This window comes from Triticum dicoccoides, chromosome 2B (assembly GCF_002162155.2).
Source record: "Triticum dicoccoides isolate Atlit2015 ecotype Zavitan chromosome 2B, WEW_v2.0, whole genome shotgun sequence".
In the NCBI taxonomy this organism is placed as follows: Eukaryota; Viridiplantae; Streptophyta; class Magnoliopsida; order Poales; family Poaceae; genus Triticum; species Triticum dicoccoides.
The window spans coordinates 43,664,835-43,684,037 of record NC_041383.1 but is presented as its reverse complement, the minus strand read 5'-3'; positions in this window follow the sequence as shown (position 1 = coordinate 43,684,037).

Below are 19,203 nucleotides of genomic sequence, written 5' to 3'. Positions count from 1 at the left end.
CACATACACGCGCATACACTCAACCTTGTAAATGCACGCATGCATACCATGACCTATTGAAGGGTATAACTCATTGAGTAAAAGGCACTGATGGTTAGAGAACTTGTCATTCGGGTGCACTTAAGTCACACTACTCGCAATCTGGGAAAAACCCGTCACACAACTTGCATTGCGGGTGCATCTAGGTCGCATTGCCCATCTGGACCGGCCAGCCGCCCGGTTTTCTCTGTTTCTTTGCACAAAAGCCCCTGGTGGTTTATTACGAGGGTCATAATGCAAAAAGGATATTTTATAAAACATGCCCTTTCCCCGTCCCCCTTCTCGATCCAGAATAAGAATCCTAGTTCCAAAATCGAAAACCAAATCCCTAGCCGATGACATCGGTGGCGGCAAGATCGAGAGCTGTGGGGGCCTCCCTTCTGTGTGGGGCAGAGGTAGCTCTCCCGTCGGCAGTAGCCGCGCCGCCGTCGCTATGGCAGACAGTGAGGCAAGCGCCGGCGCTAGCGAGGAGAGTGTGGCACTGTGTTGCTGCGCCGTCGTCGATAGAGGTAGTAGCGGCGCTGTTGTTCCAGCGAGGTCCTCCGTGTCGGTCGTGGGATGGTCTCGCATCCCGGACTCGCGTGTCTTCCCTCAGGAGGTGTGGCAGCGTGGTGAGCCGGATTTGCGCCCCGAGCGAGGCTGCGTTCTCATCGCTCGCACTACTGGCATGGCGGCGCTAGAGGAGGCATTCCACGAGAGAGTGTTATATGCCACCATCATTGGAAAGCCGCAGTGCGTGGTTACGTCGGAGGCACCCGCCGCGGCAACGACGTCTCATTGTGCCATCCGGCCGGCAACAATGAAGGTGGAGGTGACCGGCCCACCATTCCACTTTTTCGTGCGGTTTGACTCGCTAGAGGATTGCACTCGTGTGGTGCTCGCGTCGGAGCAGGTGCGTTGCTGCGGCAGCATAATTAGTTTTCAACGTTGGTGAAGTTTGTCGCGTGGTAGGCTGTCCAAGCTGGAGTACAAGACGACGCTGAGCTTAGAGGGGCTCCCGGAAGAGGCTTGGGACCCGGATACCGTCAACCTGGTGCTCGCCGGTGTCGACGATGAGCTCATCGACATGCTCCCGGCTACTGACAAGTGGGTGCTGCCTTGTAAGGCATGGCTACCTAACCCAAGTGTCGTTCCGAAGGTGCTCACTGTCCCTGTTCCGGCTCCTCCTCTGCAATCATGGACGCCAGACTCCGATGACGAGAATGCTCATTCAATGTCGTGCCCGAACTCTCCAACTGATCATGGCACCATTGATTTTCCAGTGACCATGCATGTCAAGGAGGTCATCGACCGTGGCCCATTGCTAACTGAAGGGTTGCCTGACGAGTTACTCCCCGACGAAGACGCCGATCTCAGCCGCAAGCACACTTTCACAACCTGGCGCGGCAAGATAGATGGTACTGGACCTGGACCATATGGTAAAGCTTAAGCGCGAAGAAGTGTGTGCTATGTGAAAGAGTTAAGAATCGATGTTCTGTTGTACGAGTTGTACCATTTGTCAGTGAAAGTGTGTGTTATGTTCTGAACTTGTTATTGTAAGAGATATATATGTTAAGAATCAGTGTTCTGTTGCATGTTGTGTTATGAAAATGGGCTAATTTTTTAAGTTATATTCCCTGACCATTTCTGTAGAGCTTCTTTTTTCTTTGTCATGTGCCTATGCATGGTCTGAGATTTTATTCTCTCAAACATTGACATGACTGGTAGCTCTCTGGCCTCTAAGATGTACTTGTATGCATTAAAAGTCAATAAAAGAACATTGCACAAATTAAGTAAAATAAATTGCATTAAATCCGGTAAAAGAAATTGCATTAAATTCAGTAAAATTAGTTACCTGTTGAAGACTTCACATGTATTGTTAAGAAGAATATCACATTTTCGAAATACATCAAGATATGCCCTTGACCATTGATTTGGTGGCTTCTCCTCCAACCATTTATATGCCTCAGGATTGTCTTGGCTTAGCTTCTCCATATTCTGCTCAAAAATAGTTGGTGTGGTAGATTTGGCACAAACCAAAGTTGTTGCCTGATAGTCTCTCCCTTGTGTACTGCATGTAGGTTTTGGTACAGGTGTCTAACACAAAACCTGTGCTTAGAGTCATGGAAATGCTCCTGTACAGCTTTGATGAGCCCCTAATTGCAGAAAACTACAGTTATACAAATAGTTACAGCAGCAGTTATAGAAATAGCTACAACAACAGTATAGTTCAGTTAAAGAAATTGCTACAAATGCAGTGAAGTTATTTAAAAAAATGGCTACAAATTGCTACCTTCTGTTTATCACTCATAATGGTGAATCTGCTTGTGTTCAGAATATTAAGATATTGCTTTAGTGTAGCTAGGAACCAAGACCATGATGCATGGCACTCTGTCTCCACGAGTGCCATTGCAATTGGATAGATAGAATCATTCCCATCTATACCTACTGCAGTTAGTAACTGGCCACCATATTTTGTCTTTATAAATGTGCCATCAAGGCATATAATGGGCCTGAACCCATGAGCCTGTTAGGGAACACAGTAATTTCAAAAATATTCCTACGATCACGCAAGATCTATCTCTAGGTGATACACAACAACGAGAGGGGAGAGTATTGTCTACGTACCCTCGTAGACCAAAAGCGGAAGCGTTATGATAGCACGGTTGATGTAGTCGTACGCCTTCACGATCAGACCGATCCTAGCACCAAAGCTACGACACCTCCGCGATCTGCACATGTTCAGCTCGGTGATGTCCCATGACCACTAGATCTAGCTGAGGTCGAGGGAGAGTTTCGTCAGCACGATGGCGTGGTGACGTGATGCTGAAGTTAGCGGCGCAGGGCTTCGCCTAAGCACTACGACGATATGATCGAGGTGGAAATCTGTGGAGGGGGCACCGCACACGGCTAAACAATCAACTTGTGTGTCATAGCGGTGCCCCCTCCCTCGTATATAAAGGAGCAAGGGGAGGGGGACGACGACCTCATAGGGTACGCCCCAATGGGGGGATCCTACTCCTACTAGGAGTAGGTTCCCCCTTTCCTAGTCCAACTATGAGGGGAAGGAAAGAGGTGGAGGGGAGAAGGAAAGAGGGGGCCGGCCCCCAAACCCTAAACCAATTCGGTTTGGGCCTAGGGGGCGCGCGCCCCACAGCTTCCTTGCTTCCCTCTATTCCACTAAGGCCCATGAAGGCCCATTGACCCCCCGGGGGCTTCCGGTAACTCCCGAGTACTCCGGTATTTATCCGGTGACCTTGGAACCTTTCCGGTGTCCGAATATAACCTTCCAATATATCAATTTTTATGTCTCAACCATTTCGAGACTCCTCGTCATGTCCGTGATCTCATCCGGACTCCGGACAAACTTTGGTACATCATAACACATAAAATCATAATATTGATCGTCATCAAACGTTAAGCGTGCGGACCCTACGGGTTCGAGAACTATGAAGACATGACCGAGACACATCTCCGGTCAATAACCAATAGCGGAAACTGGGTGCTCATATTGGCTCCTACATATTCTACGAAGATCTTTATCGGTCAAACCGCAGAACAACATACGTTGTTCCCTTTGTCATCGATATGTTACTTGCCCGAGATTCGATCGTCGGTATCTCAATACCTAGTTCAATCTCGTTACTGACAAGTCTCTTTACTCGTTCTATAATAATTCATCCCGCAACTAACTCATTAGTTATGATGATTGCAAGGCTTATAGTGATGAGTATTACCGAGAGGTCCCAGAGATACCTCTCTGAAACACGGAGTGACAAATCCTAATCTCAATATATGCCAACCCAACAAAGACCTTCGGAGACACCTGTAGATCACCTTTATAATCACCCTTTTACGTTGTGACGTTTGGTAGCACACAAAGTGTTCCTCTGGTATTTGGGAGTTGCATAATCTCATAGTCTGAGGAACTTGTATAAGTCATGAAGAAAGCAGTAGCAATGAAACTGACACGATCATAATGCTAAGCTAACGGATGGGTCATGTCCATCACATCATTCTCCTAATGATGTGATCCCATTCATCAAATGACAACACATGTCTATGGTTAGGAAACATAACCATCTTTGATTAACGAGCTAGTCAAGTAGAGGCATACTAGGGACTATAAGTATTGTCTATGTGTTCACACATGTACTAAGTTTCCGGTTAATACAATTCTAGCATGAATAATAAACATTTATCATGAATTAAGGAAATAAATAATAACTTTATTATTGCCTCTAGGGCAAATTTCCTTGAGTCTCCCACTTGCACTAGATTCAATAAACTAGTTCACGTCACCATGTGATTTAACACCAATATTCACATTTGTATGTGATTAACACCCATAGTTCACATCGTCATGTGACCAACACCCAAAGGATTTACTAGAGTCAATTATCTAGTTCACATCGCTATGTGATTAACACCCAAAGAGTACTAAGGTGTGATCATGTTTTGCTCGTGAGAGAAGTTTAGTCAATGGGTCTATCACATTCAGAGCCGTATGTATTTTGCAAATATTCTATGTCTACCATGCTCTGCACGGAGCTACTCTAGATAATTGCTCCCACTTTCAATATGTATCCAGATTGAGACTTAGAGTCATCTGGATCGGTGTAAACCTTGCATCAATGTAACTCTTTACGACGAGCTCGTTTATCACCTCCATAATCGAGAAATATTTCCTTAGTCCTCACTAAGGATAATTTTGACCGCTGTCCAATGATCTACTCCTAGATCAAAATTGTACTCCCTTGCCAAACTCAGGGAAGGGTACACAATAGGTCTGGTACACAGCACAACATACTTTGTAGAACCTATGACTGTGGCATAGGGAATGACTTTCATTCTCTTTCTATTTTCTACCATGGTCGGGCTTTGAGTCTTACTAAACTCTACACCTTGTAATATAGGCAAGAACCCTTTCTTTGATTGATCCATTTAGAACTTCTTCAAAACTTTACCAAGGTATGTTCTTTGTGAAAGTCCAATTAAGCGTCTTGATCTATCTCTATAGATCTTGATGCCCAATATCTAAGCAGCTTCATCGAGGTCTTTCATTGAAAAAACTCTTATTCAAATATCCATTTATGCTATCCAGAAATTCTATATCATTTCCAATCAACAATATATCATCCACATATAATATTAGAAATGGTACTGAGCTCCCACTCACTTTCTTTTAAATACAGGCTTCTCCAAAAAGTCTGTATAAAACCATATGCTTTGATCACACTATCAAAGCGTTTATTCCAACTCCAAGAGGCTTGCACCAGTCCATAAATGGATCGCTGGATCTTGCACACTTTGTTAGCACCCTTTGGATTGACAAAACCTTCTGGTTGCATCATATACAACTCTTCTTCCATAAATCCATTCACGAATGCAATTTTGATATCCATAAATCTGCCAAATTTTATAATCATAAAACGCAGCAATTGCTAACATGATTCGGACAGACTTTAAGCATCGCTACGGGTGAGAAAGTCTCATCGTAGTCAACTCCTTGAACTTGTCAAAAACCATTCGCAATAAGACGAGCTTTGTAGATAGTAACACTACTATCATCGTCCGTCTTCCTCTCGAAAATCCATTTGTTTTCTATGGCCTTCCGATCATCGGGAAATCCACCAAAGTCCACACTTTGTTCTCATACGTGGATCCCATCTCAGATATCATGGCTTCAAGCCATTTCGCAGAATCTGGGCTCATCATCACTTTCTCATAGTTAGTAGGTTCATCATGGTCTAGTAACATGACTTCCAGAAATGGATTGCCATACCATTCTGGTGCGAACCATACTCTGGAAGACCTACGAGGTTCTGTAGTAACTTGATCTGAAGTTTCATGATCATCATTATTAGCTTCCTCACTAATTCGTTTAGGAATCATTGGAACTGATTTTTGTGATGAACTACTTTCCAATTCGGGAGAAGGTACAATTACCTCATCAAGTTCTTCTTTCCTCCCACTCACTTCTTTCGAGAGAAACTCCTTCTCTAGAAAGGATCCATTCTTAGCAACGATCTTGCCTTCGGATCTGTGATAGAAGGTGTACCCAAAAGTTTCCTTTGGGTATCCTATTAAGACACATTTCTCCGATTTGGGTTTGAGCTTTATCAGGTTGAAGTTTTCACATAAGCATCGCAGCCCCAAATTTTAAGAAACGCCAACTTCGGTTTCTTGCCAAACCACAGTTCATAAGGCGTCGTCTCGACGGATTTTGATGGTGCCCTATTTAAAGTGAATGCAGTTGTCTCTAATGCATAACCCCAAAATGATAGTGGTAACCCGGTAAGAGACATCATAGATCGCGCCATATCCAATAAAGTACGGTTACGACGTTCGGACACACCATTACGCTATGGTGTTCCATGCGGCTTGAGCTCTGAAACTATTCCACATTGTTTTAAATGAAGTCCAAACTCGTAACTCAAATATTCTCCTCCATGATCAGATCATAGAAACTTTATTTTCTTGTTACGATGATTCTCCACTTCACTCTGAAATTCTTTGAACTTTTCAAATGTTTCAGACTTGTGTTTCATTAAGTAGATATACCCATATCTGCTCAAATCATCTGTGAAGGTCAGAAAATAATGATACCCGCCATGAGCGTCAACACTCATTGGACCGCATACATCGGTATGTATCATTTCCAATAAGTCACTAGCTCGTTCAATTGTTCCGGAGAACAAAGGTTTTAGTCATTTTGCCCATAAGGCACGGTTTGCAAGCATAAAATGTTTCATAATCAAGTGATTCCAAAAGTCCATAAGCATGGAGTTTCTTCATGAGCTTTACACCGATATGACCCCAACGGCAGTGCCACAAATAAGTTGCACTATCATTATCAACTTTGCATCTTTTGGCATCAATACTATGAATATGTGTATTACCATGATCGAGATTCAATAAACCATCAACATTGGGTGTATGACCATAGAATGTTTCATTCATGTAAACAGAATAATAATTTATTCTCTGTCTTAGATGAATAATGGTATTGCAATAAACATCATCTAATCATATTTATGCTGAACACAAACACCAAATAACATTTATTTAGGTTCAGCACTAATCTCGAAAATATAGGGAGTGTGCAATGATGATCATATCAATCTCGAAACCACTTCCAACACACATCGTCACTTCACCCTCAACTAGTCTCTGTTTATTCTGTAACTCCTGTTTCGAGTTACTAATCTTAGCAACCAAACAAGTATCAAATACCCAGGGGCTACTATAAACACTAGTAAGGTACATATCAATAACCTGTATATCAAATATACCCTTGTTCACTTTGCCATCCTTCTTATCCACCAAATATTCAGGGCAGTTCTGCTTCCAGTGACCATTTCCTTTGCAGTAGAAGCACTCAGTTTCAGGCTTTGGTCCAACTTTGGGCTTCTTCACGGGAGTGACAACTTGCTTGCCATTCTACTTGAAGTTCAATTTCTTTCCCTTTGCCCTTTTCTTGAAACTAGTGGTCTTGTCAATCATCAACACTTGATGCTCTTTCTTGATTTCTACCTTTGTCAATTTTAGCATCACGAAGAGCTCGGGAATCGTTTTTGTTATCCCTTGCATACTATAGTTCATCACAAAGTTCCAGTAACTTAGTGATGGTAACTAGAGAAGTCTATCAATCACTATCTTATCTGGAAGATTAACTCCCACTTGATTCAAGCGATTGTAGTACCTAGACAATATGAGCACATGCTCACTGCTTGAGCTATTCTCCTCCATCTTTTAGCTATAGAATTTGTTGGATACTTCATATCTCTCAACTTGGGTATTTGCTTGAAATATTAACTTCAACTCTTGGGACATCTCATATGGTCCATGACATCCAAAACATGTTTGAACTCCCAATTCTAAGCCGTAAAGCATGGTGCACTAAACTATCAAGTAGTCATCATATTAAGCTAGCCAAACGTTCATAAAGTCTGCATCTGCTCATGCAATAGGTCTGTCACCTAGCGGTGCATCAAGGACATAATTCTTCTGTGCAGCAATGAGAATACACCTCAGATCACGGACCCAGTCCGCATCATTGCTACTATCATCTTTCAACTTAGTTTTCTCTAGGAACATAAAAACATAGGGAAGCTACAACACGAGCTATTGATCTACAACATAATTTGCAAAATACTATCAGGACATAGTTCATGATAAATTAAAGTTTAATTAATCATATTACTTAAGAACTCCCACTTAGATAGACATCCCTCTAGTCATCTAAATGATCACGTGATCCAAAACTACTAAACCATGTCTGATCATCAGGTGAGATGGAGTAGTTTTCAATGGTGAACATCATTATGTTGATCATATCCACTATATGATTCACGCTCGACCTTTCGGTCTCCAGTGTTCTGAGGCCATATCTGCATATGCTAGGCTCGTCAAGTTTAACCCGAGTATTCTGCGTGTGCAAAACTGGCTTGCACCCGTTGTATGTCAACGTAGAGCCTATCACACCCGATCATCATGTGGTGTCTCAGCACGAAGAACTGTCACAATGGTGCATACTCAGGGAGAACACTTATACCTTGAAATTTAGTAAGGGATCATCGTATAATGCTATCGTGGTACTAAGCAAAATAATATGCATAGAAGATAAATATCACATGCAATCAAAATATGTGACATGATATGGCCATCATCATCTTGTGCTCATGATCTACATCACCGAAGCATCGTCCTGATCTCCATTGTCACCGGCGCGACACCTTGATCTCCATCGTAGCATCGTTGTCGTCTCGTCAACTATTGTTACTACGACTATCGCTACCATTTAGTGATAAAGTAAAATAATTAGGCCATTGCATTGCATACAATAAAGCGACAACCATATGGCTCCTGCCAGTTGCCGATAACTTTGTTACAAAACATGATCATCTCATACAACAATTTATATCACATCATGCCTTGACCATATCACATCACACCAAGCCCTGCAAAAACAAGTTAGACGTCCTCTACTTTGTTGTTGCAAGTTTTACGTGGCTGCTACGGGCTTCTAGCAAGAACCATTCTTACCTACACATCAAAACCACAACAATTTTTTGTCAAGTGTGATTTTTTAACCATCAACAAGGACCGGGCTTAGCCACACTCGATTCAACTAAAGTTGGAGAAACTGACACTCACCAGCCGCCTATGTGTGATGCACATCGGTAGAACCAGTATCGCGTAAGCGTACGCGTAATGTCGGTCTGAGCCGCTTCATCCAACAATACCACCGAATCAAAGTATGACATGCTGGTAAGCAGTATGACTATTATCGCCCACAACTCTTTGTGTTCTACTCGTGCATATAAAATCTACGCATAAACCTGGCTCGGATACCACTGTTAGGCAATGCAGTAATTTCAAAAAAAATCCTATGATCACGCAAGATCTATCTCTAGGTGATGCATAACAACGAGAGGGGAGAGTGTTGTCTACGTACCCTCGTAGACCGAAAGCGGAAGCGTCATGACAATGCGGTTGATGTAGTCGTACGTCTTCACGATCTGACCGATCCTAGCACCAAAGGTACGGCACCTCCACGATCCGCACACGTTCAGCTCGGTGATGTCCCACGAACTCTAGATCCAGCTGAGGTCAAGGGAGAGTTTCGTCAGCACGACGGCGTGGTGACAGTGATGATGAAGTTATCAGCGCAGGGCTTCTCCTAAGCACTACGACGATATGATCGAGGTGGAAATCTGTGGAGGGGGGCACCGCACACAGTTAAACAATCAACTTGTGTGTCATAGGTGTGCCACCTTGAGGGAGTCCTGGATTGGGGGGTCCTCGGACAGCCGGACTATGTACTTTGGACAAACTGTTGGACTATGAAGATACAAGATTGAAGACTTTGTCCCGTGTCCAGATGGGACTCTCCTTGGCATGGAAGGCAAGCTTGGGAATCCGGATGTATAGATCTCCTTCTCTGTAACCGACTCTGTGTAACCCTAGCCCCCTCCGGTGTTTATATAAACCGGAGGGTTTAGACCGTAGGACAACAACAATCATAATCATAGGCTAGCTTCTAGGGTTTAGCCTCTACGATCTCGTGGTAGATCAACTCTTATAATACTCATATCATCAAGATCAATCAAGTAGGAAGTAGGGTATTACCTCCATTGAGAGGGCCCGAACCTGGGTAAACATCGTGTCCCCCACCTCCTATTACCATTAGCCTTAGACGCACAGTTCGGGACCCCCTACCCGAGATCTGCCGGTTTTGGCACCGACATTGGTGCTTTCATTGAGAGTTCCACTATGCCATCACGATAAGGCTTGATGGCTGAGGGAGCCCTGGATAAGGGGGTATCCGGACTGCCGGACTATATGCTTTGGCCGGACTGTTGGACTATGAAGATACAAGACAGAAGACTTCGTCCCGTGTCCGAATGGGACTCTCCTTGGCGTGGAATGCTAGCTTGGCGATTCGGATGTAGATCTCCACCTCTGTAAACCGACTCTGTGTAACCCTAGCCCCCTCCAGTGTCTATATAAACCGGAGGGTTTAGTCCGTAGGACACAACAACAATCATACCATAGGATAGCTTCAAGGGTTTAGCCTCTCTGATCTCGTGGTAGATCAACTCTTGTAATACTCATATCATCAAGATCAATCAAGCAGGAAGTAGGGTTTTACCTCCATCGAGAGGGACCGAACCTGTGTAAACATCGTGTCCCCAGCCTCCTGTTACCATTAGTCTTAGATGCACAGTTCGGGACCCCCTACACGAGATCCGCCGGTTTTGACACCGACATTGGTGCTTTCATTGAGAGTTCCTCTGTGTCGTCACTGCAAGGCTAGATGGCTTCTCCAACCTTCAACCACGCTGTCTCGGGTGAGACTTTTCTCCCCAAACAGATCTTCGTGTTCGGCGGCTTCGCACTACGGGCCAACTCGCTTGGCTATCTGGAGCAGATCGATAGCTACGCCGTCGGCCATCAGGTCAGGTTTGGAAACCTAAACTACACTGCCGACATCCGCGGAGACTTGATCTTCGACGGATCCGTACCCGTGTCAGGAGCGCCGAGCAATCACGACGAGCATGACCTAGATCTGCAGTCGGACAGTATTCGGGACATCGCACCTGCCACAGCTCCGGACTTTGCTCCAGAGCAGGCCATGCCTTCTGAGGACGGGTGGATGGACCCCGCCCCAAAGATCGCACACTCATCGGCTTTAGAGCCAAACACAGACTTCTCTCCTAAAGGGATCTGTATCTCCGGACCCCAGGACTCGCCTCCGGTCGTGTGTTCCGAACCGCGCGCATCCGAGCCCATCGAATCTAGCTGGGCCCCGGTTATGGAATTCGCCGTCGTAGATATCTTTCAGCACTCACCCTTCGGAAACGTGCTAAATTCATTAAGGTCTCTCTCTCTGTCAGAAGACTCCTGGCCAAACTATGTCTGGCCCGTGTGGGATACGAAAGACGAAGAAAATCGCAACCCACCCACCACCCACTTTATAGCCACTGTCGATGACCTAACAAACATGCTTGACTCCGACCCCAATAACATCGACGGTATGGACGTCGATGTAGGGGACGATCTGGAACCACCGCCCACGGGGCGCTGGACAGCCACTTCATCATACGACGTCTACATCGTGGACACCCCCAAAGAAGACAATGGTGACAAAAAGGACACAACAGAGGATAAACCCCCCGGGACAAAGCAAAAACGACGGCGTAAGCGCCGCCTCAGGGCCAGTCACAGTAAAAATAGCGATAACAACCCAAAGCAGGATGACACTCCGGTTGATTCCGAAGGCAACAACGGCCATAGGGACCCAGTGATGGAGCAGGACAAACCAGGTCATGCCGAATACAGCCCGGAGCAGACGCCCAATCAGATAAATTCAGAGGGCCGAACTCATCATGCTACCTCCAAAGAAGAGAACAGTCTAGTTGACGATGCGGAACAAGATAACCTCCGCAGAAAACTCCTGGCCACAGCACGGAGCCTGAAGAAGCAGAAGCAAAGGCTTAAGGCCACGCAGGACACGCTCAACCGAAGATGGAATAAGGTGCGGGACACCGAAGGAAAACGTGGTGATAATCACCACACAAAGAGCTACCCAAAGCGCAAACTGCTACCCGAATTTGATGATGAAGCCGCAGCACCCGTTCGAGCCAAAAACAATATGGCTAATCAGCCGAACCAACCACCTCATGGCCGTGATAGAGCAGCCACCGATACCGCACACGATTTATGAGCGCTCCTAGACAAAAAGGCCAGTGCGGCCAGATCCATCTATGGGTCCAGAGGACATGCTCCGACGCGGTATGAGGGCCACCACAATGATCATATTGATCAAATACCAGTCAGGAATCAACACCGGGAGCAACAGCAGCCGGCAGCATGCCGCAACACGGCCAGATACAGAGGGGCCGCACACCCCCTGTGCTTCACGGACGAGGTGCTGGATCATGAATTTCCACAGGGATTCAAACCCGTGAATATAGAGTCATACGACGGAACGACGGACCCTGGGGTCTGGATTGAGGATTTTATCCTTCACATACACATGGATCGTGGGGATGACCTCCACGCCATCAAATACCTTCCCCTCAAGTTGAAAGGACCAGCTCGTCATTGGCTGAAAAGCCTCCCCGAAAACTCAATTGGAAGTTGGGAGGAACTTGAGGATGCTTTCAGGGCCAACTTTCAAGGGACCTATGTCCGACCTCCAGATGCTGATGACTTAAGTCACATAATACAGCAGCCCGGAGAGTCCGCCCGCAAACTTTGGAACAGATTCCTCACTAAGAAGAATCAAATTGTCGACTGCCCAGATGCCGAAGCCTTAGCGGCCTTCAAACACAATATCCGAGATGAGTGGCTTGCCAGACACCTCGGCCAAGAAAAGCCGAGAACGACCGCAGCCTTAACAAGCATCATGACCCGATTTTGTGTAGGCGAGGACAGCTGGTTTGCCCGTAGAGGCACCAGCGACCCGGGTACATCCGAAATCCGAGATGGCAACGGGAAGCCACGGCACACTAAGCACAAACGTCGAAATACTGATAGTCCGGACAGCACAGCGGTCAACGACGGATTTAGGGGCTCTCGACCTGGTCAAGGAAAGAAGCCATTCATAGGCAGTAAAGAGGAACCATCCGACCTGAACAAAGTCCTGGACAGATTGTGCCAAATCCATGGCACTTCCGACAAACCTGCAAATCATACCCACAGAGAATGTTGGGTTTTCAAGCAGGCTGGCAAGTTAAATGCCGAACACAAGGGAAGGGAAACACCAAGCGAAGACAAGGATGAGCCTCGCCAGCCGAATACCAGGGGCCAGAAACAATTCCCACCGGAAGTTAAAACGGTAAACATAGTACACGCAACTCACGCAGAGTTCATAGCCCCCCAATCCAATCCCTGGGAAAATTGCCCGATCACTTTTGATCATAGGGACTACCCGACCAGTATCCGGCATGGAGGATCGGCTACCTTGGTGCTCGACCCAATAATTGATGGATACCATCTTACTCGCATCCTGATGGACGGCGGCAGTAGTCTTAATCTGATATATGAAGACACCATCCGCAAGATGGGGGTAGACCCATCCAGAATAAGTCAAAATAACGCCACCTTCAATGGAGTGATTCTTTGCGTAGTAGCCCACTGCTGGGGCTCCCTCGTATTAGAAGTGACATTCGGTTCTCCCAACAACTTCAGAAGCAAGAACCTACTCTTCAACATCGGCCCCTTCAGCAGCAATTATCATGCATTGCTTGGAAGAACGGCCTTCGCCTGCTTTAACGCAATACCGAACTACGCCTGCCTTAAACTCAAGATGCCCGGTCCACGCGGCGTCATCACGGTTAGCGGAAACATAGAGCAGTATGCGGCAGTTCCCGCTGCCGGACTCTAGGCGGCCTCTCCCACCATAACACATGATCGGTCGTCAAGACCACGGACACGGTTAGACGAGTCCAATACACCATTTTTCAAAATGGCTCGGATAAACCTGTGCAAGGGGTTGTACATGTGTCCCCATAAATAATACAAGGTGAGGCAAACATGTAACAAAAGCCCACAATTCGGCTTGCCTCATCAACAGGCCGGATCTCGAACATTTCTCGAGCATAATTAACTTGTCTCATGTTTTCTTTTTTTTCTTTTCTACAGACACAACCAATGCGACACCCTTCTAGGATATGGCACAACGGAGACACAGGAGTAGACATGCAGCAGGGCTCCGCCCACAGGTTTTTCTTTAGATTAAGCCCCTGGGTAAACCTTCTTTACTGTCTCTTGTTGCTCGACGTCCCATCGGTATATCATAAACCTATAAGGGATACTGGCGTTCTAGGCTTTTGTCCACGACAGATCATGCACATACCTGGAATCACAGGGTCAAGGGCGTCATTCAGCCCAATATATATTATAAAATCCTAATACCTTCGGGAGTGTTTGGCATCACGAGTTTCGTCAGCACGACGGCGTGGTGACAGTGATGATGAAGTTATCAGCGCAGGGCTTCGCCTAAGCACTACGACGATATGATCGAGGTGGAAATCTATGGAGGGGGGCACCGCACACAGTTAAACGATCAACTTGTGTGTCATAGGTGTGCCACCTTGAGGGAGTCCTGGATTGGGGGGTCCTCGGACAGCCGGACTATGTACTTTGGACAAACTGTTGGACTATGAAGATACAAGATTGAAGACTTTGTCCCGTGTCCAGATGGGACTCTCCTTGGCATGGAAGGCAAGCTTGGGAATCCGGATGTATAGATCTCCTTCTCTGTAACCGACTCTGTGTAACCCTAGCCCCCTCCGGTGTTTATATAAACCGGAGGGTTTAGACCGTAGGACAACAACAATCATAATCATAGGCTAGCTTCTAGGGTTTAGCCTCTACGATCTCGTGGTAGATCAACTCTTATAATACTCATATCATCAAGATCAATCAAGTAGGAAGTAGGGTATTACCTCCATTGAGAGGGCCCGAACCTGGGTAAACATCGTGTCCCCCACCTCCTATTACCATTAGCCTTAGACGCACAGTTCGGGACCCCCTACCCGAGATCTGCCGGTTTTGGCACCGACATTGGTGCTTTCATTGAGAGTTCCACTATGCCATCACGATAAGGCTTGATGGCTGAGGGAGCCCTGGATAAGGGGGTATCCGGACTGCCGGACTATATGCTTTGGCCGGACTGTTGGACTATGAAGATACAAGACAGAAGACTTCGTCCCGTGTCCGAATGGGACTCTCCTTGGCGTGGAATGCTAGCTTGGCGATTCGGATGTAGATCTCCACCTCTGTAAACCGACTCTGTGTAACCCTAGCCCCCTCCAGTGTCTATATAAACCGGAGGGTTTAGTCCGTAGGACACAACAACAATCATACCATAGGATAGCTTCAAGGGTTTAGCCTCTCTGATCTCGTGGTAGATCAACTCTTGTAATACTCATATCATCAAGATCAATCAAGCAGGAAGTAGGGTTTTACCTCCATCGAGAGGGACCGAACCTGTGTAAACATCGTGTCCCCAGCCTCCTGTTACCATTAGTCTTAGATGCACAGTTCGGGACCCCCTACACGAGATCCGCCGGTTTTGACACCGACATTGGTGCTTTCATTGAGAGTTCCTCTGTGTCGTCACTGCAAGGCTAGATGGCTTCTCCAACCTTCAACCACGCTGTCTCGGGTGAGACTTTTCTCCCCAAACAGATCTTCGTGTTCGGCGGCTTCGCACTACGGGCCAACTCGCTTGGCTATCTGGAGCAGATCGATAGCTACGCCGTCGGCCATCAGGTCAGGTTTGGAAACCTAAACTACACTGCCGACATCCGCGGAGACTTGATCTTCGACGGATCCGTACCCGTGTCAGGAGCGCCGAGCAATCACGACGAGCATGACCTAGATCTGCAGTCGGACAGTATTCGGGACATCGCACCTGCCACAGCTCCGGACTTTGCTCCAGAGCAGGCCATGCCTTCTGAGGACGGGTGGATGGACCCCGCCCCAAAGATCGCACACTCATCGGCTTTAGAGCCAAACACAGACTTCTCTCCTAAAGGGATCTGTATCTCCGGACCCCAGGACTCGCCTCCGGTCGTGTGTTCCGAACCGCGCGCATCCGAGCCCATCGAATCTAGCTGGGCCCCGGTTATGGAATTCGCCGTCGTAGATATCTTTCAGCACTCACCCTTCGGAAACGTGCTAAATTCATTAAGGTCTCTCTCTCTGTCAGAAGACTCCTGGCCAAACTATGTCTGGCCCGTGTGGGATACGAAAGACGAAGAAAATCGCAACCCACCCACCACCCACTTTATAGCCACTGTCGATGACCTAACAAACATGCTTGACTCCGACCCCAATAACATCGACGGTATGGACGTCGATGTAGGGGACGATCTGGAACCACCGCCCACGGGGCGCTGGACAGCCACTTCATCATACGACGTCTACATCGTGGACACCCCCAAAGAAGACAATGGTGACAAAAAGGACACAACAGAGGATAAACCCCCCGGGACAAAGCAAAAACGACGGCGTAAGCGCCGCCTCAGGGCCAGTCACAGTAAAAATAGCGATAACAACCCAAAGCAGGATGACACTCCGGTTGATTCCGAAGGCAACAACGGCCATAGGGACCCAGTGATGGAGCAGGACAAACCAGGTCATGCCGAATACAGCCCGGAGCAGACGCCCAATCAGATAAATTCAGAGGGCCGAACTCATCATGCTACCTCCAAAGAAGAGAACAGTCTAGTTGACGATGCGGAACAAGATAACCTCCGCAGAAAACTCCTGGCCACAGCACGGAGCCTGAAGAAGCAGAAGCAAAGGCTTAAGGCCACGCAGGACACGCTCAACCGAAGATGGAATAAGGTGCGGGACACCGAAGGAAAACGTGGTGATAATCGCCACACAAAGAGCTACCCAAAGCGCAAACTGCTACCCGAATTTGATGATGAAGCCGCAGCACCCGTTCGAGCCAAAAACAATATGGCTAATCAGCCGAACCAACCACCTCATGGCCGTGATAGAGCAGCCACCGATACCGCACACGATTTATGAGCGCTCCTAGACAAAAAGGCCAGTGCGGCCAGATCCATCTATGGGTCCAGAGGACATGCTCCGACGCGGTATGAGGGCCACCACAATGATCATATTGATCAAATACCAGTCAGGAATCAACACCGGGAGCAACAGCAGCCGGCAGCATGCCGCAACACGGCCAGATACAGAGGGGCCGCACACCCCCTGTGCTTCACGGACGAGGTGCTGGATCATGAATTTCCACAGGGATTCAAACCCGTGAATATAGAGTCATACGACGGAACGACGGACCCTGGGGTCTGGATTGAGGATTTTATCCTTCACATACACATGGATCGTGGGGATGACCTCCACGCCATCAAATACCTTCCCCTCAAGTTGAAAGGACCAGCTCGTCATTGGCTGAAAAGCCTCCCCGAAAACTCAATTGGAAGTTGGGAGGAACTTGAGGATGCTTTCAGGGCCAACTTTCGAGGGACCTATGTCCGACCTCCAGATGCTGATGACTTAAGTCACATAATACAGCAGCCCGGAGAGTCCGCCCGCAAACTTTGGAACAGATTCCTCACTAAGAAGAATCAAATTGTCGACTGCCCAGATGCCGAAGCCTTAGCGGCCTTCAAACACAATATCCGAGATGAGTGGCTTGCCAGACACCTCGGCCAAGAAAAGCCGAGAACGATCGCAGCCTTAACAAGCATCATGACCCGATTTTGTGTAGGCGAGGACAGCTGGTTTGCCCGTAGAGGCACCAGCGACCCGGGTACATCCGAAATCCGAGATGGCAACGGGAAGCCACGGCACACTAAGCACAAACGTCGAAATACTGATAGTCCGGACAGCACAGCGGTCAACGACGGATTTAGGGGCTCTCGACCTGGTCAAGGAAAGAAGCCATTCATAGGCAGTAAAGAGGAACCATCCGACCTGAACAAAGTCCTGGACAGATTGTGCCAAATCCATGGCACTTCCGACAAACCTGCAAATCATACCCACAGAGAATGTTGGGTTTTCAAGCAGGCTGGCAAGTTAAATGCCGAACACAAGGGAAGGGAAACACCAAGCGAAGACAAGGATGAGCCTCGCCAGCCGAATACCAGGGGCCAGAAACAATTCCCACCGGAAGTTAAAACGGTAAACATAGTACACGCAACTCACGCAGAGTTCATAGCCCCCCAATCCAATCCCTGGGAAAATTGCCCGATCACTTTTGATCATAGGGACTACCCGACCAGTATCCGGCATGGAGGATCGGCTACCTTGGTGCTCGACCCAATAATTGATGGATACCATCTTACTCGCATCCTGATGGACGGCGGCAGTAGTCTTAATCTGATATATGAAGACACCATCCGCAAGATGGGGGTAGACCCATCCAGAATAAGTCAAAATAACGCCACCTTCAATGGAGTGATTCTTTGCGTAGTAGCCCACTGCTGGGGCTCCCTCGTATTAGAAGTGACATTCGGTTCTCCCAACAACTTCAGAAGCAAGAACCTACTCTTCAACATCGGCCCCTTCAGCAGCAATTATCATGCATTGCTTGGAAGAACGGCCTTCGCCTGCTTTAACGCAATACTGAACTACGCCTGCCTTAAACTCAAGATGCCCGGTCCACGCGGCGTCATCACGGTTAGCGGAAACATAGAGCAGTATGCGGCAGTTCCCGCTGCCGGACTCTAGGAGGCCTCTCCCACCATAACACATGATCGGTCGTCAAGACCACGGACACGGTTAGACGAGTCCAATACACCATTTTTCAAAATGGCTCGGATAAACCTGTGCAAGGGGTTGTACATGTGTCCCCATAAATAATACAAGGTGAGGCAAACATGTAACAAAAGCCCACAATTCGGCTTGCCTCATCAACAGGCCGGATCTCGAACATTTCTCGAGCATAATTAACTTGTCTCATGTTTTCTTTTTTTTTCTTTTCTACAGACACAACCAATGCGACACCCTTCTAGGATATGGCACAACGGAGACACAGGAGTAGACATGCAGCAGGGCTCCGCCCACAGGTTTTTCTTTAGATTAAGCCCCTGGGTAAACCTTCTTTACTGTCTCTTGTTGCTCGACGTCCCATCGGTATATCATAAACCTATAAGGGATACTGGCGTTCTAGGCTTTTGTCCACGACAGATC